This window comes from Fukomys damarensis, unplaced genomic scaffold (genome assembly GCF_012274545.1).
Source record: "Fukomys damarensis isolate Sample0158 unplaced genomic scaffold, DMR_v1.0_HiC HiC_scaffold_17, whole genome shotgun sequence".
Lineage (NCBI taxonomy): Eukaryota > Metazoa > Chordata > Mammalia > Rodentia > Bathyergidae > Fukomys > Fukomys damarensis.
Window position 1 is genome coordinate 48,827,839 of NW_022900929.1, and position 26,489 is coordinate 48,854,327.

At 36.4% G+C, this 26,489-nt stretch overlaps 1 long non-coding RNA gene across 2 annotated transcripts in view; it reads left to right on the top strand.

Moving 5' to 3' along the window:
• Positions 1-26,489, top strand: part of LOC104864170 — a 164,280-nt gene that overhangs the window by 119,172 nt on the left and 18,619 nt on the right. For both annotated transcript variants that reach the window (XR_780776.2, XR_780775.2), the window contains exon 3: positions 25,063-25,310. This is a non-coding gene — a long non-coding RNA (uncharacterized LOC104864170). The remainder of the gene's footprint in view (positions 1-25,062; positions 25,311-26,489) is intronic.

Below are 26,489 nucleotides of genomic sequence, written 5' to 3' on the forward strand. Positions count from 1 at the left end.
TATAGGTCTGATTTCCTAAACTTGGGATTGGCCACAAAGATCTTTATTTTTAAACACAGGCATTTCTTGTAAGTGGTCCAAGAATTACATATTTGTTAACACTATTTTATGATGTACAATTCTGAGGCCAAGATTTCTCATTTCCTTTTTTTTTCTTTAATTAATCTAAAATTATCTTTGGAAGAGGATATCTAAAATACAAACTCATGAGACATTATCTTTTATAAACTCCCAATTTTTACAGGAAAACCTCAGCCTCCATACCCCATCCTCCAAGCTCTTCCAATGTTAGGGCATATTTTATAAAACTGTGGAGGATTTGAGATTTTACCCTCTTTTTAAGTTACCATATTATCCTATCACAATTTCATAGCTACTGGAAGAATACATGAGACTATTATGTCAAAGATAGAGGTCTTTATTATTTGTAGCATGGCAGACATCATGAGAGTCATGTTCATATTGGCTAGCCTCACCCACTGAGTCCCATAAGGTCAAGAAATAGTACTACTGGTAAATGTTGTGAACAGACACTTTTATCTGAGAAACTCCAAATTTTGGGAAATCTTTGACTGCATAAAATGGCTGGTAATAAATTTCCTTGATTTTTGCTTTAGAGGGAGACATTCTATGTATTATCCTGGTAAGAAAACAAGCCTTCTATCCTAAAGAAAGACACTGCTTCTGTCTTCCAAGGCTGTTTGTTATATAAATACCCTGATGGTGATAGTTCAGAACAAAGATGTTCATGATTTTTTTTTTTGACAAGCAGAAATGTGAGAACTGTGGAGTAGGAACATGTGGCCCTATACAGCACATAAAACTATCTATCATCTATCTCTCTAATTTCTCTATCTAGAAAAAGGGATACCTAAATTCTAAATAGTTTTAATTCAATAATTTCAGCACCCCATTATCTCTTCATTTAAATATTTCAACACATATCAGTCCCAGATACTGTGCTTGGTACTATGTTAGGTTAGAAATAAGGTATTGAGTTACAAAGATGCACTTGTACTGAGTGACATTTACAGTGTATGAGAAAGAGACACTTTAAGAACATAACTATGCAAATAGAAAACAAATTACAGTATGTCAAGTGCAAATCAGTTTCTACAAAAGTGAATAACCAGAGACAGAAAGTTTTGGATGAAGGGTGAAGGTAAAGCACCCACTGAAGCTGCTGAAGGTGTGTGTGCTTGGACCGAAGAGTAGGGGAGAGGGTGCCTCTCAATAAGGATGGGGACACACGAGGACCCAACAAAGCCATTCTTGGCCTGCTGGTAAGGACTGGGAATTCTATTCTGAGAGCCCCAGGGAAAAACTGAACGGTTTTAAGCAGAAGAGAGATATCAGTGTTGTGCAGGGAAAGATCACAGGGTCTCTGTGGACCATGACTGGGGAACATGTTAGGTGAAATGATGACAGGTTGCTGTAGAAATTCAGAAAAGGGGGAAATGATTGGTTCTGAGATATTTAAGAAGAAAACCTAATAAACTTGTTGATTGGGTAGGAAAAGATTAGGAGACATCAAGGAAGGCTTTGAGATTTTGCTTGAACATGGAGTCCTGTGTTGCAGGAAGATACAGTGAAGAGGATCCGTCTAAGCACCCAGCATCTACGGCGGTGTTGTGAAAGAGGTTAGTTAGGTATTAAGGCCACTCGGTCCTGCAGTTCATCTAGTCCCTTCTGCCCTCTAGATTTTATCCCCGTGTTTAGCTATATTCCTGTAACATTTTAGGCCTTTCAATTTCACTTTCATGAACTGCTTTCCAGTGTGATGTCATCGTTTCATATTAATTAATTAATTTGTTTGTTTGTTGTTTGTTTTGAGACAGGGTCTTCCTATGTAGTTCAGGTTGTCCTTGACTTCACTGTGTAGCATAGGCTACAGTGATCCTCAGCCTCCTGTGTGCTGGGATTACATACATGTGCTATCACATGTGGCATTATGTTATCATTTCATATGGGGATGTTATCACAGAGAACCACCTGACACTGCTGTACATTCCATCGTCTACAGCTTTCTCTATAAGAACATATGGGAGAAATTTCCAGTAATCTTAACATAGCATTAATAACTTTCTGGGTAGCTCATGTATTCCTAATGTATAGACCTAAAGTCATGATGAATTCTTTCTGTATTTGAGTGACCTTTAGAAAACTTGGGAACGATTTGGTTTCCTACCAGTCTTTAGGGCCTCCTGGTTCACTGATCTCACTCTTACCTGCCCTTTCCTCTTTAGTCTTATTGGGTTATACATTTCCTTCATTGACTTAATATGTTTTCAGTAAACTATTGTAAATCTTTTCTGAAATATCTTACAGTGCCAAAAGATAGATACAAATCTTAAGGGAAAAGAAAAAAATGGGAGAAAATGAAAAAATGGAAATAAAGTGTTTGTAACTGGGGAGGGGAGGAGGAAGTGAAGGGAGGGCAGGGACAAGGGGAAAAAATGAGAACCAAGACCTGTCATGTAAAGGTAAAAGATCCCAATAATGAATGTAACCCCAAATCATGAATCAAATAGGTACTGTATACCTAAAATGTACCAATAAACTCAATGAGAAAAAAAAAATCTAAAAGCCAAACTACAGATGAATCTGGACAAATTAATCTACTAGATTTTAGTTTTTCATCTGTAAAATTACAGTTTTGAATCAGATAAACTCTTAAAATACTGTTTAGCTCTACATTTTCCGTTTCTAAAGAAAATTAGCAGTGTGCTCAAGTTTGAGTCATCACAGATAAAATTGCAAGTCCTTAAGAGTGATTAAACATCAGCTGTCATCTCTTTTCTTATGGAATTATTGATTGTAACAACTATCCTATTAATAACATCCCAGTAATTTTCAAGAACATGCTTATTCTTTGAAAATGACCTAGGAGCTGACTTGTCAGGTATATTTTTCTCAACATTCACTAGTATACTGTACATGGGATTGTGTTACAGTAAAACCAGAGAGCATTTCTCTTGCTCTTTTTTGTTGTTTCCATAGATGTTTAGTTTGCTAGCAGGAATTTAGGAGATGTTCATTTGTTGCTTGTGGCATATGGGTGTCATTGTTGACTACTCATTGGTAAATAGTTCTCAAAAATGTTACTCCACAAACTTCTCAAAGAAGGAGCTATCTTTCTGAGGAATAATTTGGGGTTCATGATTCCAGTGGAATGAGCAGAAGCTTCACATTCTATAATAATAGCTAGGGTTTATTTCAATTGCCCTTCCCCAAAGAAAGCAAAGTTCATATTGATATCCATGGGTGTTAGGGTTCTATATCGCTAACAGACTTTGCTGCTTGGCATCATCACCTTCCTTCACTCAAAGGGTAAAGTGACATTTTTCAGTGTGTGATCAGTGTGGGTAGCCATCCATTTGATGTCTGAGTTAGTGTAATCATATCTGTTGACAAAACTTCCTATTCATAAATTTTAGGCTTTGTACAGGTTTTCCTGTATTACACTGTGTGTGTAAAAAGACATATCTCTTAGGTACAATTATTTTTAAATTTTTTGTTAATTGTCTTTAATGGATGACACCATGTGCTATTATCAGTTTACAGAAGCAAGAGAGCCAGTCCTACTTAGCACCTGCTCAGTATCTATTGTGAACAGACACAGTGTAAGAGAGTGAATACTTATTAAGCTGTATGCAAAGAAGAGTGTAGAAAATAGGATGAGTTGTTGTTAATGTCTTGGGGAAGAGGATGGAGCAGGAATGTTGAAGGAATATATGGGAAGAAAACATGAAATCAATTTAGACTTCCTCTCACACTTTATTGTCTTATCCACTGCTGCAAAAAGCCATAGCCATAAAAAGGTGGGTAAGAAGATGGTGTTTTTTTATGGGACTAAAGATTGCTTGTGTTTGTAAGAATTTGCTAAATGAACTTGATGTTTCAGTGAAGAATAGAAACAGGCAAAATCTGGAGAAAGAATGTTCTTTAGGTAGACAGTGCAGGTCAAAGGCTACAGAGAGATAAGAGCAGAATACAGTTAGCTACCATCTTGCAAACATGCTGCTTTTCATACTTTCTAATTCTTTTCCAAAGTAGCCATGCATATCTTATATTGTCTTTTTAAAATTTAATTGGTTTTCTGTTTGTTTCTTCTTGAAGTTCATCTAATGTTTTATTGGTAAATGCTTTGTTTGTTTAATTAAGTTCTCTTTGAGCTCATAAACATCTTATACATTTGCATATATTTTCTTTAATATCTTCAGACATTTTGACCGCTTGATTTTTGAGTTCACAGTCTGAGCTCGCTGCTACTTAAACTTCTCAATAACCCTTTTGAGTATCTAGGGTTTTTGGGGTCATCTTGTTATCTTGCTTTGTCCTGTCTTTATTATTTTTGTGCTATGGGTTGACGATCAGTTAGGATAGAGATTTTGTTTTGTTATGATGTTTACAATCCTCTTCAAACTTTTCAGAATAATACTGGAATAGACGCATTAGCTCTGTGACAGCCTCTTTTAATTAACTGTCAGCTTTTGTATTGCTTTCACCCTCCATAGCCAGGTAGTGTGAAGGTGGTTCACGATTGGCCTTAGTAATATCTCTTAGATGCTGATCTGGGAGAAGAACAGAGAGAAGATCTATTCCTCTCCAGTCTAGCAGCTTTTCTCTGAGTAGTGGAAGCAGTTTTAACCATTGGGAATTTTCTTCTGTATTAGTGCCTCTTTCAGACAGCTCTGGTTTCAAAAAGTTGAGTAGTTTTCTTGTATTGGAGATGAATTATATGTTCACTGTGAGAAACAGGAAACATATTATGAAAAAAATAATAGTTGCCCGTGGTTACATCATTAAGAAACAAATGCTATTAAAATTTTAGCTTATTTTCCTGCAGGATTTTACTATCCATTTTACATTGATGGCATCACGCTATAAAATATAATTTACTATTTTGCTAATTAAAACTTTAAAACTTAGCTTTATATCATAGACTTGTTTCTCCAACATTTACAGTCGTTCAAACTTAACTTAGAGAAAGCGGTGTTGAATTAATCATCACAGAAATCCTTTGCTGTAGGTAAAGAAATTCAGCATGATCCCCTTTGTACAGAAAGAAAATTAAAGCACAGAGGTGAGGTGGCTTTTCTCATATTTTATATCCTTGTTAATTATTCATGCTAAAGAGAAACTTGAATCTGAGCTATTGGCACAGTTAGATCAATGTTTCAAAAAGCTCACTCAGGCAGTGTTGTAAAATGGTGCCAGGATGGATGGAGGACCAGTAGGGAAATTGTGGTAGGAAATAAAGACCTAATTTAAACAGTAACTGAATGGAAGGGAGATATTGGATTAAATAGCTATCAAAGGGGTTACAAGAACTGGTAGCGTTTGGTTGGTAATTTTAGAAAAAAGGAATTAAAAAGTGTTGGAAAGAAAGAGGAGGAATCCAGGCTACTGTCAAGTGTTAATATAGGCACTATTTACTGAAAGAAAGTAAAAGAAAGAGAAACTTGTGAGAAAGATGATCAGTTCTATGTTGGATGTAGTGAAATGGAAACTCTTGTAGGAAATGCAACTGCAGATGTCTGATAGGCTGTGGGAAAAGTGAGCTGAGGCTTCACAGTAGAAGGAGGAGGAAGGGGAGGCAGAGTCACAAGAGGAAGGGGAAAAGAGGAAGAGAAAGCATCGGGGAGAGAAAGATGTCTGGAGTAGAAGGGTTGTCTCGAGTGAGGCATCACTTAGCAGGTAACTAATAGTTGAAGAGATGAACTCATCTAAGATAGCAGAGGGTGAGGGAAAAATACCTCAAATAGTAGCCCTTCTCTGACTCTTAACAACTTCTTGTAAATCAGTCTCAGTTAGTCGGTGATATCACTACGGTCTCATTTATCCCCTAAGATAGATAGATTTTTGACACCAAGCAGATATGTGTCTGGTGCTCTCTCTTCTATTCACTGTAACATTTGACATTGATAATAACTTCCCTGTCCTTCTGAAACTCTCCTCTTGTGACTTATGGCTGCTCCATCTTGTGTATTGCTTTTGTGAAAATCTCCTCCTCCTCCCCCCTCCCCCTCTCTCTGCCCCTCCCCGCTTCTACTTTTTGGAACCAGGGATCAAACTTGGGACCTTGCACCTGTGAGGCAGGCACTGGACCACTGAGCTAAATCCCCAGCCCCAGCTTCTTCTGTTTTGACATGTCTGACCTCTGAACAGCTTTCTGTGTTTTGTTAATCTGGTTCTTTTTGCTCTTCAAACACCAGCCCAGGCAGTGTGGTACCCCACCAACTTATAATTAAGTCTTTATTTAGTAGATGTAAAGTGAAAAAAAATTTATTGATGGAAATGTAGTATACTTCTATATTTATAATCTATCATTTGGTCCCTCTTTGTCTTCTTCAAACTCCCTTAGAACAAAATGTACCTGCCTAAGTGTATTAGTGAGCAACACAGAATTTTACTAAAGTTCTATAGAAGACAAGAAGGAGAGTGTTCATATTTTGGGCTGTCCTTCCCTTTCCTTGGTGACTTCATGACTTCCCATGGTCCCTTCTTAACCCTGCTCTGACTTTTAGTCTTTCTCTTTGTCTCTCTCACTTTCTCCCCCAACCCTGACATTTCTGATCCGCTCTTCCTAAATCCTTCCCTGCCCAAGCTCTACCACTTCCCTCTCCCTGTTCTCCCTCTCCTTCCTCTCCTCCCATTCCTCCTCTTTGTTCTCCTCCACCCTCTCCTGTTCCTCATTCTTCTGTTGCTGCTTTTGCTTAGGTTTCTTTTTAGTACTGAGGGTTGAGCCCAGAATCTTCACACTTGGCTACATCCCCAGGCTTTTTATGTTTTTTATTGTTGTTTTTTTATCTTTGAGACAAGGTCTTGGTAAATCACTAAGTTTACCAGGCTGGCCTTGAACTAACTTGTGATCCTCCTGGCTCTGCCTCCCAGGATGCTGGTTTTACAGGCCGGGTCACCAGCCTGGCTACTAATCATTTTTTCTATTCAAAGCAATTCACCTCTTTCTAGCTTCTATCTCTAAGTTTTTATATTGCCACTTGATACGGTAAGTCCCCAACTTGTGAACATTCAAGTTGCGAACTTTCACAAGATACAAATGCACCTCGCATTATGAACATTTGTAAATGAGAAGAAATTACAGAAGTAGCTCATGTGTCTGCTGGACACTGTCCATTGTCACAGTTATTCTGCTTTGTGCTTACTATACAGAGTGAGGATGTACAGTAGTACCATGTAGTCAAGGAGTTACTGTATTTTTTTATTTTTCATGCTTTACATTGTATATTTATGTCAAAGGTGAAAAAGACTCACCTTGTCACACTTATGAACAAATTTGACTTATGAATGTTCTCCCAGAATGGCATTCATTCCTAAATCAGGGACTTACTGTATAGCTAATCTATACCCATTCCACAAATGATAAAAATCAATCTCTTACCAAAATCCATTTTCCTGGGAAGACTATAGATTTAATATAATATATATTATATAATATAATATATAATATATATAATATAATATAATACATATGTGTGCATATATGTGTGTAACTGTATATATATTATATAAATGTTCATATTCAAATTTAAAACATATGCACTGGATAGGAATGTTAGTCAGCTTTCTATTATAGTAAGAAATATTTTAGATAATTAACTGAAGAAGAAAATATTGAAAATTCTGTGATTTTAGCACACAGTTTTTTAGATTTCAGTCCATGCTCAGTTGATCCCATTGCTTCTGAGCATGTGGTGAGCAGCCATTATGGCAAGGAATGTGTGATGGAGTAAATGTGTACACTGCCTAGATGGGATGTGGAAAGGGGAGAGAAAGAGACTGGGGTCCCATAGTTCTTTTCATGGGCATGCTCCCGATGCCAAAGGCCACCCCACTAGGTCTCAGCATTTCCACTACTTGCCAATAGCATCAAGAAAGGGACTAAACCTTTAACACATGGGGTTTTGAGGAACACGTAAAATTCAAAGTACAGCAGAGCCTATTATGGTTTAGATCTAAAACATTCCCCAAAAGTCTCATGTGTTCAGAGGTGGGGCTTTTGGAAGGTGATTAGTCCTTGGGGGGCTGTACTCATCAATGGATTAATGAGTTCATAGCTGAATCTATTGTGAGGGGATGAAGCCTTGTTGAAGAGGTGGGTCACTAGGATGTGACCTGGGCGGAGGATGTATTCTTGATTGCTACTAAATTCCCATTCATTCCCTCCCTCCCTCTCTCTCTCTCTCTTTCTCTTATTGAGCATCTTTAATCTGCCATGTTGTTCACCATGGCATTTCTGCCTTGCAAGAAGCTAACCATGGACTGAACCCTCTGAAATCATGTGCCAAAAATAAATCTGCTCCTTTAAATTTGGGACATTGGGTATTTTATCCCAGTGATGGGAAAGCAACTAATACTGAGTTTTTATATTTTGTCAAATAGATGTAAAATTATGTCATTTTAAAAGAAGTATTTTTTGTATCACTAAATTGCCCACCTCTTTTAGGTTCCAGAATAGCAGAGATTACAGGTGTCCAGTTTTTCATAAAGATATTTGTCTTTAGAGTTCAATGTCATGTGCAGTTGATTAGTCTACCCTTTAACTCTGCCTAATATTTTCCTTCTATGGCTGTTGTAGGGAAAGCACACCCTTTTGGCAAGTGCCCTTTCACACAGTTGGCCCTTCATTCAATGCATACTTCATTTAACAGTTTTTAATGAATGAAGCATGTGAAATCTGATTTTATAGATGAGCAGAGGTAGAGATATGATGTACCATATGAGTGGGGGTGCTAAGGTTGTCCTGACTTGGGATATTACCCTCAGCCACATAGCACCTGACATCCATAGGAAACTATCCAAGGAAGGGACATTTGCAATTTTTAAGCCTCAAGAAGGAAAAGCTACAGTACTTTGGTTCTGACTTTTATTCGTAGTTATTGTGTTGATTTTAGACACTCCTTACATGGTACGAAGGCTAAGCTTTTCATAACTTGAGGCCAAGGATTTTGGCCTTCTGTGTTATCAGTGGTATAAGAGGTGGAATCCTAAATATGATAAAGAATAGAAATCTGTAGGAAAGCAGAGGTCTTTCTTAAACTTTTCCATTTGAAAATTTGCAAAAATTATATTTATGCTATTTGGGAAAAAGTTGTTTTGCCTTTAACCTCATGATTTAGCAGTGATATTTTTAAGTAGGCCCCAGGCCCCTTGGAAGGGAGCTTTTATCTAAGTTTTACAGACAAGTGTCAAAACACTTATCTTATTTACACAAAGTAAATTTCAAACGAAAACTACTTAAGAGAGACAAATAAGATCACTACATCTTTATAAAGGAAACAGTCCAAAAGGAAGAAATGACAATCATAAATATATATGCACCAAATATGAATGCCTCCAACTATATAAAACAAGTATTAAGGGACATGAAACACCAAATTAGAACTAATACAAGTTTAATGGGGGTCCTCAATACCCAACTGTCACAAATAGATCATCTAGACTAAAAATCAACAATGAAATACTAGAAATGAAACAAGCTTTTGAACAAATGTACTTAATAGATGTCTACAGAATTTTTCACTCCACAAAATCAGAATATACATTCTTTTCAGCTGCACATGGGTCATTTTCCAAAATAGACCACATGCTAGCTCATGAAACATGTTTAACTAAAAGCGAAATCATTTTCCAAAATAGACCACATGCTAGCTCATGAAACATGTTTAACTAAAAGCGAAGGAATTGAAGTTATCCCATGTATATTATCAGACCATAGTGCAATTATACTGGAGAGCAAAAACAAAAGAAACCACAAGAACTTCACAAAGACATGGAAATTGAATAACACTCTCCTGAACAACCAATGCATAACAGAAGAAATTAGACAGTTTTTACAATTTAATGACAATGCCAATACAATATACAGGAATCCATGGGATACAATGAAAGCAGTTTTACATGGGAAATTCATAGGAATGAATGCCCATACTAGAAAAACAGAGTGAGCTCAAATAAAAAAAACCTACTGGTGAATCTTAAGCTCCTAGAAAAAGAAGAGCAAGAGAGAACCAAAGCTCATACAAAGGCAAAAATTATAAAGATCAGAGCAGAAATCAATGCAATGGAGGCTAAGAGAATGATACAAAAAAATAAACAAAATGAAGAGTTGGTTTTTTGAAAGAGTAAATAAAATCAATGAACCTTTAGCCAACCTTATAAAAAAAAGGAAAGAAAAGGGTCAAATTCATGCAGATAGGAATGAAAATGGTATGACAGATTCAGCAGAAATCCAGAGGATCATCAATACTTACTTCAAGAACCTATACTCTAATAAAATGAAGAACATAGAAGAAAGGGACATATTTCTAGATACATATGAATTACCAAAGTTGAATGAAGAAGATATAAAAATTCTAAACACCCCAATTACAATCAGTGAAATTGAAAACATAATTAAAATTTTACCAAGAAAAGTCTAGGTCCTAATGGCTTCACTGCTGAATTCTATAAGACATTTAGAGAAGAGCTGTTGCCACTACTCATTAAACTCTTGAATGAAATTGAAAGAGAAGCAATACTTTCACATTCATTGGTGGAAGCAAGCATTACCTTGATTCTAAAACCAGGGAAAGATCCAACCAAAAAAGAGAACCACAGGCCAATCTCCCTAATGAACACAGATGCAAAAATACTCAATAAGAAACTGGCAAACAGAATACAGAGGGTCATCAAGAAGATCATACACCCTGACCAACCTGGATTTATCCCAGGCCAGGGATGTAAGGATGGTTCAACATATATAAATCAACAAATGTAATGCACTATATTAATAGAGTCAAGGATACAAACCATATGATCCTCTCAACAGATGCAGAAAAAGCATTTGGCAATATTCAACACCCATTCATGATAAAAAACCTAATGAAAATTGTAATAGATGGTCTTTTTCTCAAATTAATAAAGGCAATCTATGAAAAGCTAATACTCAACATAATACCAAATGGTCAAAAACTGAAAACCTTCACACTAAAATCAGGAATAATACGAGTGCCCACTATCGCCACTCCTGTTCAATATAGTTTTGGAGACATTAGCCACAGCAATTAGACAAGACAAAGAAATAAAAGCAATAAAGATAGGAAAGGAAGAAGTGAAACTGTCATTAGTTGCTGAAGATATGTTACTCCACATAGAAGACCCAAAAAACTCCACCGAAAGACTTCTAGATTTGATTGATGGATTCAGAGTAGCTGGATGCAAGGTAAATATTCAAAAATCAATAGCTTTCTTGTACACAGATAATAGTCTCATTGAGTCAAATTAGGGAAACAACCTGTTTCATAATAGCATCCAAAAAAAATGAAGTATCTAGGAATCAATCTAACAAAGGAGAAAAAAAAAAAAAAACCTCTGCATTGAAAAGTACAGCACTCTAAAAAAAGGAGATTTTTGGTTTTTTTTTTTTTGGTACCAGGGATCGAACTCAGGTCCTTCAGCCTGCAAGGCAGGTGGCAGAACCATTCAGCTAAATCCCCAGCCCTAAAAAAGGAGATTGAAGAGGATATAAGAAAATGGTAAAACATCCCTTGTTCCTGGATAGGAAGATCAATATAGTGAAAATGGCCCTACTTCCAAAACTGCCATACAGATTCAATGTAATCCCTATTGAAATCCCAGAAGTATACTTCATAGAACTAGAGAAAACAATCCAAAAATTCATTTGGAATTAGAAGAGACCTAGAATAATAAAAACAATACTAGGCAATAGAAACATGACAGGGGTATCACAATCCCCAATTTGAAACTATGCTACAAAGTCACTGTGATCAAACAGCATGGTTCTGGCAAAGAAACAGACCCAAGGATCAGTGGAATAAATTAGAAGGTGCAGAAACATCTCCTGAAAAAGGAGTCAAACACCCTCATCTTTGACAAAGGAGCCAAACACCCTCTCTGGAGCAAAGACTGCCTCTTTAATAAAGGGTCTTGGAAAAACTGGATTTCAACTTGTCAAAGATTAAAACTCAACCTGTATCTTTCACCATGCACTAAACTAAAATTCAAGTGGATTAAAGATATAAATATTAAAACAGAAATACTAAACTTGGTGGAAGATAAAGCAGGTAGAACTCTTAAAGATATTGGCATAGGAAAAGACTTTACAAACAAATATTCAGTAGCACAGGAACTAGCACAAAGAATTAACAGTTGGGATCTCATGTTTTAAAAAAGCTTCTGCACTGCCAGAGAAATCAAAAGTAGAGCCAAGAGACAACCCACAATGTGGGAAGAAAATATTTATCAGCTGTTCCTCAGGCAAAGGTCTACTATCTAGACTATATAAAGAACTCATAAAAATCAGCCCCCCAAATATAAAGATACAATTCAAAAATGGACATCTGAAATGAACAGACAATTCTCAGACAAAAGAGTAAAAGCAGCAGATAAGTATATGAAAAATGTTCAACATCACTGGTCATTTGAGAGATGCAAATGAAAACAACACAGATTCCACCTCACCCCAATAAGAATGGCTGCTATCAAGAAATTAACCAATAACAAATGCTGGTAGGGTTGTGTGGAGATGGGAACCCTTCTCCACTATTGATGGGAGTACAGACTGGTGCGGCCACTGTGGAAATCAATATGGAGATACCTCAAAGGACTAGGACTAGAGGTTCCACTTGACCCCGCTATCCCTCTGCTAGCTATCTTTCCAAGAGTTAAAAGAATCATACCACAGCGATTTATGCTCTCCCATAAGTATAGTGGCACATTTTGTAATAGCTAAAACTTGGAAGCAACCTAATTGCCTATCACCTGGAGACTAGGTAAAGAAGATGTGCTTTAAAAAAAATGGAATACTACTCAGCCATTAAGAAAGAGAAATTAGAGAGATTTATAGCTAAATGGATGCACATTGAGGCCATATCCTGTTTTTATAGAGTTTATTGGTACTTTTAAGGTATACAGTATAGTTACATTCATCATTGGCATCTTGTACAGTTCCATGACAGATCTTGGTTCTCATTTTTTCCCCATACTCCTGCCCTCCCTTATTTACAAAGACTTTGCTTCCATTTTTTTTCTTTTCTCATATTTTTTTCTTTTCCCTTATTTCCTTCCCCTACCTTTCCCACTTTCCCTATACCGTTAGCCCTTTGAGGCCATATTCTTCAGTGAAATTAATAAGTTACACATGTGTAAATACAGGATAGTTTCTCTGGTGTGAAAAAGTAAAAGTGTAAATAAAGATTAAAATGTATCGAGGATATTGTGTAATAGGAAGAAAAGTCTAAAATTAGAGTAGAGGAAGTGGGAGGAGTGGGGGAAAGGTAAAAAGGGAAAAGAAAAAAAATATGTGAAAAGGAAAAGCATGGAAACAATGTCTTTGTAAACAGAGAAGGGTGGAGGGACTGAGGGAGGGATGGGCAATGTGGAAAAATAAGAACCTGATAAGTCATGTATATATACAAGATCCCAATGATGAATTTAACTGTACTGTGTACCTAATATGTACCAATAAATTTAATAAAGATTAAAAAAAACAGCCATTGTGCTTGGACATGAACACTGGTGAAAAGGTTTGCTGCATTCAGTCCAGTTTGCTACAATCTCTGTTATACTATAGGTAGTGTAACTGGGGGATTCTAGTACTGTTTGTCAACATTCGCCTAAGCCTGGGCAATGCCCTAGGGTCACCCTCCTTGTCCTAAGGCTTACTACAAGGAGGTGTTACCAAGCTTTGTTGTACTGGAGTCTCCTTCTAGATGTGATTTCTGGGTTCTTTCTATCTGAAACAATTGATTGAAACATGCGTCACACTTATTGAAGGTAGGAAAAATAGGCTCTGTCAAGTGATTTTGGGCCATGAAAAAGTAGGGGAGAAAAAGGAGGGAAAAAATATACCCTACAGTGTGGGGTGGGCTATCATGAGGAAACACAATAGCACACACTTGAAGGTGACTGTCCATCTTTTACATTTCCCTTACCAGCATGTGGTCCAGGTCATCCTATCAAAAACCTGCTGGAATTCTCCTGAGAAGTCCATGTGGCAGGGCTTTGAGACCTGTTTTGTGCATGTGTCCTTCATGTCTGTTTTCCTACCTAATCTTAGCCACACCCTACCTTCCTGCCTCAGAGGCAGAGATGTAAAAACAGAGAACCCTGAGTCTGCCCTGGAAAATCCCTAAACTCCAAACCAGGACCTATGTGCACCACATTCCCCTGAATGACCTGCAGAACCTATCTTCATCTGAAACTCATGAAGGTTCATGGATTTCATACACATTCTTTAACTGAGTGAATTATGGGAAAGGGCAGATGAAATAGATGCAACCAACATGACTCAGTACCTTGTAAATCCTACTGTAAACCGTACTTTGGGAGACCCCAGTGAACCCTAGAACTGGGACTTCAAAACCCATACAACCTATGCCCTTGGTGCTTGTGCCTTTTTTTTTCCTTTTGCACCCATGAGCAAGCTTACTCAGAGTACACTGTTGCCTTAAAAAACTTTGTGACTGTTTTCTTGCCATCGAGTGCCACGTTTGATTCTTCGTTCCCTGCACACAAGAACCTGGAAATCTGTCCTGCACCCTTTGAAAACTGCAACATAACTTTAGTGATTCAAAAAGCAGGTAAAATAGCTTTTCTATGTGAGAAGGCCTGTTTTCATTTTGTTTTATTTTGTCTTTGAGCTGGACTATCTTCATTTACCCCAGGGTACTACTTCCAATCCATAATGTTTATTTCCATGAAGGGCTTTATGGGGGAAACTGCCAACCATAAAAATACAGGAATAAATGACAAACTACTGAAATACTAAAGAATGAAAGTATTTTCCCATTAAACAAGAATAATAGCTCTGAATCGAAGTGGTCAAGGCAGTGATGGCAGATGGAAATTTACTGCTTTCGTTTTTTTTATTTTTTTTTCCCTACTCCTCTACCTCTCTGGTACTTAGGGGTAGGAATGTGTTTCTGGTGGTAAAGAAACATTTAAAAAATCAGGACAGGAACACAAAAGGCAGCTTCTTGGGATAATGCAATCAGAGATACCTTGTGTAGCTCCTGGTATTAAAGTCTTGCTCATGATGGCTGGCCCCTGTCTGTTTTTCAGAGGTCTCATTTTTCAAATGGTTCAATGATGATAATTCCCTTTCATTTCAACTTCAATTCCTTTAATAGTTTTTAGGGCTACTCTGCTGGAGGATGTAAGGGATGCAGATTGAATGTAAGGGATGAAGATTGAATATGACGTCCTTATTTTCAGGGTTTTGTAACCCAACAAGTCTGATCATGCAGCTAACTGTAAGACAAAGTAGCCTGGCATAAGGAAAAGCCCATTAATATGATAGATACAGGGCTTTTGGGAAATAAGGAGAAGAAATATTGATTCCAACTGTAGGAAATCTGGGGCGGAGAAGATGAAATCTGATCAAGTCTTTGAAGAATGTGTGCATAAAACTTCATGCAGAGAAAAAGGAGAAGAAAATTTAGGCAGATTCAATTCTATGATAAAAGGCAATGGAGTAAAATTGCATGGTCTGAAATTGTATAGTTGGAGATAAGTTTAGATGAAAATCTGAGGTTACTAAAAGTATTGTATAAATGAAAGATAATACAGTGTTCAAAAATGTATTTTCTGATTTGGATGAAGTATTTTCCTCCGTGTTCTCAGTAGCCATATTAAGGATTAAAACCAGATAGGCAAGTGTCATATCAGGGAGCTATATTCCCAGACTCTTTTTTATTTTGAGACAGGGTTCTACTAAATTGACCAAGCAGAACTGAAACTCAAGATCCTCTTGCTTTAGCCGTTGGAATACTGGGATTACAGGTTTTCACCATCACACCAGGATCCTAGAAATTCTTCAAGTGCTAGATTTTACATGCTAATACATCCTTTAACTTTTAGTATTTTTTCTGTATTTTATCCTAAAGCAATTCATACCCAGTTTAGGACACTATTAGTTTCTATAAATCTTAATGAAATATATTTTAAGTGGCTTTGTTGTTTCTACTTTTACCCTCCCCCCAACTTTTAACCATACAGTAGCTAGAATGAACATTTAAAAATATAAAGCAGCATTTTCTATTCTATTACTTGAAATCCTTCAGTGGATTCCTGTTACTATTTTTTAAAATAGTTAAGTAAATTTTTAGATTTGGCCAGTTATGGTGGTGCACACCAATAATCCTAGCACTCTGTAGGCTGAGGCAGGAGAATCACTGTGAGTTTTAGGCCAGCCTAAGCTCCATAGTAAGTTCAAGGCCAGCCTGAACTATACAGTGAAACACTGTTTCAAAAAAATTAGAAGATTTTAAATTAAAAAATAAAATATTTGTAGGCTGGGGATATAGAGAGAGGACATTTAAAGAAAATAAGTTCTTTGTGATATATAAGGGGAAACAATAAGACATTTTTGTAAAAATTTTCTTTGATGATCCACAAGCACAGTTTCTTATAAAACGTTTGGCTAATATGCAATGAAAATACCCCAGCATCAGGCACTGCCTCAGAACATGAACAGTCTCTCTCTTTCTCCTTTCTTATCTTCATAATTATTATATGTACAATGTATAATTACCTCCATTTTATGAATGGAAAAACAAAGGCACTGAGAAAAATTATACATTAATTTTATTGGCACATTTAAGGTATATAATGTAATGACATTCATCTTTGGAAATTTGCACCTTTACATGATGCATCTTGATTCTTATTTTTTCCCTATTCCCCTGCCCTCCCTTTGACCCCTCCCTCCCTATCTACAAAGACTTTGTTGCCGTTTTTATTTTTCTCATATTTAACTCCACTCCCTTCTTTCTTTTCCCCTACCCCTCCCACTTGCCTTTCCCCTTTGTGTCTTTTGGCACTAAGAAATTTTATCTAAAATTACAGACACGGAAACCTGCCCCATCCTAAAAATTTTGTTGGTCCCCAGACATTGAACTGGAAATCAGAGGCACCTGCCATGTATATTTCACTGGTCATTTCTTGATTTCCACTCCTTTCTACAAAGTGCAGCTTCCTAGTTAAGTGTAACTGCAGTGAATACCTGTGAGTCGGTCTAAAGATCTATTTTCTTCATATTTTTTTTTCTTTTTTCTTTTCCTTCCAGCACCAGGGATTGAACTCAGGACATTGCACTTGCCAGGCAGGCATAATGGCTTCTGGTCTGTTGGAGAGCATAAGTCTTTTCTTACCTTTAGGCCTTGCATTTACTCCCCCCAGCTTGGAATCCTTTGTAGTTCTTTGGATGGCTATTATCCTTCAAGTACAACTTCAAAGTCAGCTCCTTGGTCTTCTCCTTAGAATGGCCCCTCTTCTTTAATCTTCTTCTCAGCAGGCTATATATTCCTTTCATAGTACTTAACACAACTTATACCTATCTTATTACTATTGTCATTGTTATCTAGTTTACGTGTTCTTCTCTGTCTCAAGTGCCAGCTCTCTGAAGTCAGGCAGATGGTCTGATTTGTCACCGCTGTATACCTGGGGGTTAGTGAGAAAGGTGCTTGATTAATGTTTGTTAAATAAATGCATAACACAACTCTTCCATCTCAGGGAATTTTTGGCTCCCCATAACATACATGTTACATATACTTAATTGTGGGAGCATGTTAAAAGTCCTCTATTGTCACACCACAAAATAGATTCCTCCCCGCTTAAAGCATTGCACAGTGGGTGAGTTAGGCACCTTCTGAAACTGTGCTCATTCTTATAAGTGAATCAAATCATTTTATGCTCTCACAAATAAATGTACTAGATGATGTCTCCAGAGACATCAAAATGGCAATATTTCTGAAGTGGTATTTTAATGTTGGGTCACAAAGATCTTCTCTTTTAATGTTGTCCCCCTCAACCTGCCTTTCTGAGTCCAATTTTAAAGCAGTGCTCTGGTTCCCCTTATCTGTCTTTTTCTCCTAAAAGCCACCATCCCATTTCTTGCTGTCAAGCTTTTAAAGTATTTCTGCATTTCAAATATAGTCCTAAAATATTCCTTGTATAAATCAGAAGTTTTATCTGCCATTGCTAAGCAGTTGATTTAAGAGAATAGGACATATAATTGTGCCAGATCCTTAGGCAGCTCATTATATATTTAAACTTATATTTTATTGCTTCAGAAACACTATACAGAAGCAAAATCACAGAACCTAGCTGCATACAGAAATGCCTACACTGAGTGCAGATATTTGCATTGCTCAGCCTTGCTCTGGCAGAGCCATATGTGAAAGCAAGATAGAAGCCTCTTAATAAATATTTGTCCAGTGAATACATGAATAATACCATTTTAGATTTAATTCCTCCCCATACCCTACTCATTTGTTTCTAGTGGAATCAACAATTAATCAATAAATCAATATTTTAAATATGTATTGCATTTTTTCCCCCAAGATTAGCATGGTTCAAGTCTATTATGTGTAGGGGAAGGCAGTAAAGTTAGGAGGTGGAGAACCAACTAGCCCTTCAGTAACATTAGTAAGTACTCATTATTTTGGGTATGATTTTAGACATTGGAAATATCTCATGGACTGTGCATTATAGTGGGGGGAGTTAGATGTCAAAAACATTTGTGAATTAGGTAGCAATTTTATGGTGATAAATATTATGGAGTAAAATAAAGGAAGGAGAGCACAAGCTATCCAAGTGATATGTGCATGTTATTTTAAACAGAGTGGTCCAGGAAAGGGACACTGAAAAGATGACACCTGAACAAAGACTTTAGGAAAGGTGCAAATCCCAGGAATTTATGGCTAGGGAAAAACTTAACATTAAGCGGATTATTTGTATGTATTTCTAAACTCATAATTAATTTTGCAGTGTATCCTCTTAATAAGAAACAAATGGTCTTGTAACCTCAGTGTTATGATATCAGTTTAATGGTGTGCAGGTCCTCTTTATGAGGCCTCCTCATCCTGTCCTCTCATCCAGTAGAAGGGACCATGCAGCCTAGCGGATGGGCCAGTAACGACCTGGAGTAGTCCTACTGAGCCACTGGAATCTTTGTCATCTCAGCAGCATTAGATGTGTCACGAGGTGAGTCATGGATCTGGTGAGGCAGATGGCACGTGTCTCTCACCGTGGCTGGGTTTTACAGCATCTGACCCAAATATATGGAAGAGGAGACAGGCAGTTTGGGTGGGTGGGAAGAAGACAACCCGAAAACCCTCCAACCCGCCAACCCCAAGAACTATAGGGATACTTGCCCCTAGCAGAAAACTAGAACACTTATTTCATATTTTTATATTCTAATGAAGATCTTTTAGAGTTTTATAACTTAAATATGCTTTGAATTACCTTCTCCAAAAACAATAAAGAAGAAAGTTTTTTCTCTCTTAAATTTTCTAAACTTCTGAACTTTTCTCTGTAAAGGAAACACTGGCTTTGTGATTGTGTGATTGAGATGTAACTTTCTTGAATATTACCACAAAGTGCATGTGATCTATCCTTGAGCATATGGGATACAATGTCATTTTAAATCTAGTCATCACTGAAGATGAGAATAGGAAAGGCGTTTGGTATTTTAAGGAGATAATTTTAATGATGTTATTTATCCCTACCATTTGCCTATGATTAATGAATAATTGTGTATTCCATGTTAACATTCTGTCATTCTCACAGAATTTAAATAGTATACATAAAAGTTGAGATTTACCCCCATAAAATATCAGAACAGATTGATATGTTTCATCTCATAGCACATAATTAGGATCATTTTTGCTGAAAGAAAGTATGACTATTAAGTAATCACTCATGTCCAAAATTGAAGTTGCAAAAATAAAAAAGTTGGGGGCTACACCAACAACTGTGAGAACTTTCTATGTGTACTCCATGTATATGATTATTACTTTAAAATTCACAAAGGCTTCATGAGGAAGGTATTCTCCCTAGTCAATAAAACAGATCAAGGAACTTGCCCAATGTTACACACCAAGAGAGATTGGAGGCTGAATTGAGTCCAAACTTCTAGCCATGTTATTCCCTCCTTCCACGGATAGTAATGTCTGGCTTTTTCATTAATTACTTCCATTAGTTACTTGTTTTACGTATTTTGTTGCTTCTTTGGTAGATGACAGGCATTGTATGCTAACAATTGATTAACATAGCATAAAAGTGGCATTAAATTAATCAGCTATTGCTATGCAAAATATATGCATTTGGGGGATAGTAATGTGACAGTGTACATTCCTTTATTATCACAAATGTCCTATTCTGGTAGGGATATTGATAATGGAGGAGGCTACGTGTGTGTGGGGGCAGGAGGTTTGTGAGGCTATTTGTGTACTTTTCTCTCATACAGTGTGAATCTAAAGCTACTGTATAAATAAAAGTTCTTTGAAAAAGTTGCCCAAAATGTAATTACCCAAAAAAAACTTAGCACATGAAAACAATAAATATTGATTTCACATATAGGATGTACTCAATTTATAAAAAAGGTCCATTCTGGGAGAATGTTCATAAATTGAATTCATTTGTAATCCAACAGAGTAAGTCTTATATAGTAATCTGTGATCTTATATATATAGTACACCTGAGAATATTATACAGTAAACCTGTGAACATTTGCAACTAGAATATTCATAAGTCACAAACTTACTGTAATTTCTATCAAGAACCCAAGAACCACTTATTTGAGTGATTCTGGTTCTGGATTGGTCAGGCTGTTGGCTGGGGCTATAGTTATCTGAAAGATTGTTTGGGGCTAAAAAAAAATCTGCTTTTTTAAAGATAGTTGTTAGCAAGATGTCCCAGTTCCTGACTATAGAAATCTCTACTTAACATTACTCATGATATGGCAACTGGCTTCTTCTAGATTGACCTTGGTATTATGTACCTACCAATTTTCTCTGTAATGGTTAAATAAATCCAATACCACCTGATAAAAAGGAAGGTCATTTTTCTATTCTAATGTAATAACTTCTCTATTATTTCTTGACTGTGGTAATTTTATTTTATTTTATGTCCAGATACCACAGTTAAAGCTGGGAAATTAAGAATATATATTCTTCCTCAATGTAAAGCAATCTATTTAGACCATCTGCATTTGGTTTTGTACAGTTCTTCATAAACAAACACTTGAGTTGATTGTTTCTGAATTATAGCTCCATTTGCCCGAGAAATCCAGGGCGCAAAAGGCTATCTGTGCTATTGTGAATGCTATGCTATAGTTTCTTCCTTTCCATTTGCCCAGCTCTATTTCTACCTAGAGTAAACCCATTTTCTGATACAAAAATATCTATTATCATAAGCAGCATGAAGCATAGGGGTTCTATTCTTTTCTTATAAAGCTTCTCAACTCTCCATGTGGCCTCCTAAACTCTGGATCACCAATTTTTAGCTGACTGTTCCTTGGAATTCAATACATTTTTTTGAAGGGTGAGGAAATATTAGTTTAAAATGCAGATCCCTATGTCTTCTCTGAGATTTTTGTATCAGAATCTCTGGAATAGGGACCCATCAAATTTGTGTAGTTGTAAATTTAAACAACAAATTTATTAAGGTGTAATTCTACACAATGAAAATTTACCCTTTGAAAGCAAACAATGTAGTGATTTTCAGTATATTCAGCAAGTTGTTCAGTCCTCATCAGTAACTGGTTTCAGAACATTTCTGTCACCTCCAAGAGAAACTGAACCATCAGCAGTCATCTAGTTCTTGGAAACCACTAGTAAACTTTCTATCTATAGATTTGCATGTCAGGCTATTTTATGCAAATGAAATAATATAAAACGTGACTTTTTAAACTGGTTTCTTTTACTTGGTGTAATAATTTCAAGGTACATCCATATAATATTATAAACCAGTCCTTCATTCATTCCTTTTTATGACCCAATAACAATTCATTGTTTGACTATAACGTATTTTACTTCTTTGTCAGCTAATAGGCTTTTGGTTGCTTTCACTTTTGTTAATTATGAATAATGTTGCTATGAACATTCATGTATAAATTATATGTATACATAGGCTTTCAATTATCTTGGGATTATGGCATCCTCATGAATATTTTGAAGCCGTAATCTCTGGTACCTCAAAAATGTGCCTACATTTAGAGATAAAGCCTTTAAAGAGATAATACAGTTTTAATGAGACTGTTGAGGTGGGCTCTAATCCAATTCGATTGGTGTCCTTATAAAAACAGGAGATTATACACAGACACAGACACACACACACACACACACACACACACACACACACACACACATATATATGGAGAGAAAGAGAGAGGGGGGGAGAGAGGGACAACAGAGCTTGAGTACAAAGAGAGACAATCATGTCAAAATGCAGCGAATATTTATAAACCAAGGAGAGGGCTGAGAGAAAACCAGCCATGTTGGCACCTTGATCTTGGACTTCCACCCTCCAGAACTGTGGGAAAGTAAATTTCTGTTGCTCAAGTCATTGAGAATGGTACTTTGTTATGACAGCCCTAGCGTCAGTACAGGTGTATAGTTAGGGCTGAAAGTGCTATCATATAACTATATATTTAAGGTTTTAAAGCAGTTTCATACAGTTTTCCAAAAAATGCCAGTACCATTTACGGTTGATTCACCTCCCTGATAACAATTGTTATTGTCTGTATTTTTTTATTTTAGCTATTCTAGTGGGCCTTAATTAGTATATCATCATGTTTCATTGTTGGTTTTTAAGACAAGGTCTTGTAAATACTAGTTTGGCCTTGAATGCACTATGCAATCTAGGCTGGCTTTGAACTTTCAGCCACCCTCCTGCCTCAGCCTCCCAAATTCTGGGATTATAGCTGATCACTGTTGTTATGATTTTCATTTCCCTAATGGTTCATCATGTTGAGTATTTTTTCATGCATACTTGGATTTTGAAAACAAGATTCAAAGGTAAGTTTTGTTCACATAGATATTTGAGAGTAAGTGTTATAGATGTACTGTGATTCACAATGGTTACCCAGCTTAACCTCTGGGACTTAATTTATTCAAATTAAACTGGTCTCTGTTTAAGTACAGTAAAAGAACTTATGGGTAAGCCAGTTAGTCTTCACAAGTGTATTTGATCCCAGAAACTCTTTATCAGCTTGTTTTTCTTGCCCATGAACCTGTGACATTCCAACTTTAAGAGCAGTAAGTGACAAAGTGACTCTGCATTAGGTTCTTGTGGAAGGAAAAAAGTAGCTACTTTTACTGACATTCACAGTATGCCTTTTGCTAGCACTATAGACCTGGCCGTCACCACCACCCTCACAGGTTAGCCCATAGGGTCAGGTTGGCCCTGAACAGTTTGCCATCCTCTACTTACTGCTTTTCCAAGCTCAGGTCCTCCTTTTGGCTTCACTCACTCTCACAATTTGTCTACCCTTTAGTTATATCTTGAGAAATATCGGTGTTTTCAGTCTTTGACTTGTCAAATGTAAGTGAGTATTGTTGACAATGTTTGACTGTGAAACATTGCTTAACAGTTTAACAAAAAAGTTTGACAACATTTTTGTGGAAATTCTGGGCAGTGAGTTTTTTCTTATGCTTCTATTATAAAATTATGTTCTGAAAGTAGGCCAAAAATATTCTTTTAGAATTAAAAGCTATAAAAGGAAACTGGATGGAAATGTGTCACTTATGTCTCTTAGACTGAAAAATATATTGAGGCCTTGAAGAGTTGAGAGGAGAAATCAAGTTCTGCTTTTTCTACATGAATGCCACTTTTAATACCAGTGACAATCCTAAAACCTCCAAATGTAATATGACTAATTTAAAATTTTAGATAAAGTCTTAGAAAGACATATATCAAATTTTGGATATATATATATTTGGATATATATATACTTATTTTTTACTTATTAGCATTGTTGTTTTGGGTAAGGATAGGTAGTAAAGGGAAGATATTAAATGCTATATTTCAAAACTTAGCTCAATAAACCTGGTAAAATTTCACAGCTGTACAGGGGATACTAGTCTGCTGGCTTTTAGCCAAATGTAATCTCTTTGTTTTGACACATTTTAGTGATGGTAGTTTATTCTATGAGATAGGTAGTAAGGCAGCCATTGCTGTTATCTAAAGATAATTTAGCTTTGCTTCTGTTTTGTAGCAATTAAAATAAAACAAAACATAAAAACCTTGCTGATAAACATGTAGTGCTTAGCTATCTAGTTCCATCTTCTTTTATCTCTGAAGAATTATCCATTCTCCTTCTGCTGAACTCATAAGGGTCAGTTCATTCTTTCCTTACCATCTGCCATCCAGGATAAAGTGGATCCTAAGGTTTAGCAACTACACACCAATTTCTTGGGAACTAGCCCAGGACTTTCAGACTTTCTAGCCTTGAAGGGCTTAACAGGCATCCAAGGGGAACATACCTAATAAGCAGTTAGACACATGGATAAAACATACATTTTACAAATATACACAATAAAGATAATCTATCACCTCAAATTTTCTGTTTCAGTAGCAAAATATTTGTGAATATTATGTCATAACATATGGAATAATATAGAACTGACTTTATAAAAGATTGTGCATAATATTCTATTAATGTCTAAGAAAAGTGGTAACATCAATCCAAATTACACAATTATCGTAGTGGTTTGGTTATGTGAGAAGATTGTTAACATCTCATTGGTCACTATTGATGATTTTTTAAATTGGATTTATATTTAACAGTGATTAAGTGCCACAATGTGCTAGCAGCAAAGTAGAATAAGGACTTGGGAATTTTTCTTCCCCAGTGATCTTATAATCTTGCCTTATGGACACAAATTTTTTTCTTTATTTCTTTAATATGGACCGTGAAACTGTTTGCATTATTACTGCTCATAAATTCTGCCCTGATGAGATTAGTTTTATAGATGTAGGATCAATAATACTTGAACACATTTGTGGCTGTGTACTGCCCAATATTGCTCATTAATGATTTTAAAAGAATCAGTGCATTTTGCTAGAAGCAAAGATAATGAGCCATTGATTATCTCTGCACAGCACAATTTACAGCCTATTTTATTTTTAATGCAACGTTAAATTAATTTGTAAAAGATTAGAAGCATTGCTTTATTTCCAAGCTGTGATTAAACAGTTATTGAACTTTTCATGGAGAACATTAATCAATTCTCATCTCTTTTAATTTCCCAGACTGCTTTGGAAATAAAGATGAATAACTGGTGATCACTCGCACTTCTTGTGAGGAAGCAAACCTGAAAGTAGAATCATCCATCTGGGGTTGAATGCAGATGATGGAACGTGACAGGAAGGGCTCAAGATCATATGTTCCCTCAAGGTCAGGCTGCGGAGGTTTAGTGGATCAATCAGTGAGGACAAAAATTCAACTAAAGTTTTATGTGAAAGTACCTTGAGGAGTATAATGATCTGTCTCATGTAAGGTATGCATGATTTATATGTTTTGCATTGGATATTTGTATAATTTTATCTCTGTTCATCTTACCCTATACTCTGAATACTTTTGAGTGAGACTTTGAAATCCCCTTAAAAACAATTAAGAAAGTCATAGCATTTTTCCCATTTTTATCATGTCTTAGGAGTCTGTCATTGACTGTGTTAGCCAACTTTATATCACTGTGAAAAAAATACTCGAGATAAACTACTTAAAGATAAGGAAGATTTAGTTTGAATCATGGTTTCAAATGTTTTAATTCATAGTTGCTTGACCCATCACTTTAGGCCTGTGTTAAGATGGAATAGGGAAGAAAGCACGCAGTAGAGTGAAGATTCAACTCTTGGCAGTCAGGAAGCAGAGGAACAGCAGGGGCCAGGATCCCAATATCCACTCCAAAGGCTACCCCAGCTGCCCATTTTCTTGTAAATTTTTCCACCAGTTCCCAATAGCACATCAGCTAGGGACCAAGGTTTGACACATTCCAGATCCAAACTATAACACTAAGATTGGATACATTAAATAAGAATTGTACATGAGGATCCCCTTCATTATTGTAATGTGCCCAGGCTGCTAAATGATCTTGAGATTTTTAGTTTGACTTCAGAAAAGGACTGATTTGTGATTTGAATAAAGTAACCCATGGGAAAGTGAAGTGGACAGAGTGGAAGAAGGTGCTATATAAATTCCGATATCATTGATCTTTGATTAGACAGTAGTGGAACTTTCATAGGGAAGATAAATTTGCTCCGAGAACTAGCAGGATGTGGCATGAGAAAAACAGATGTAGAAGCCTGAGAATAGCAAGTAGATTTACCTAGTTAAATGAGGGCAAGTTCTGTAATAGTTAGAATAAGAAAATCATCTTGCAGTAGTTAGGAGAAGGTCCAAACAGAGTTTACTATCCAAAGGGATATAAATTAATCTGAGAAACAGCTGCAGGGCTCCGAAAATGGCAACAGAGATCCAAACAATTTTCAAAAATGAGTATACAGGGACAAGTCACTCTCAGAGGTTCAGCAGGACAGCTCTGGGAAATGATGAGCTCCGGACTCTGATTGATGCTTACTGAAGCGAGGTAGCTGTCCTTCCTAAAGTTGGAATGTATTTGAAGGTGTCATCCACCACCATCAGGTATTTACTGCACATTTCTGCAGAGATGATTTGT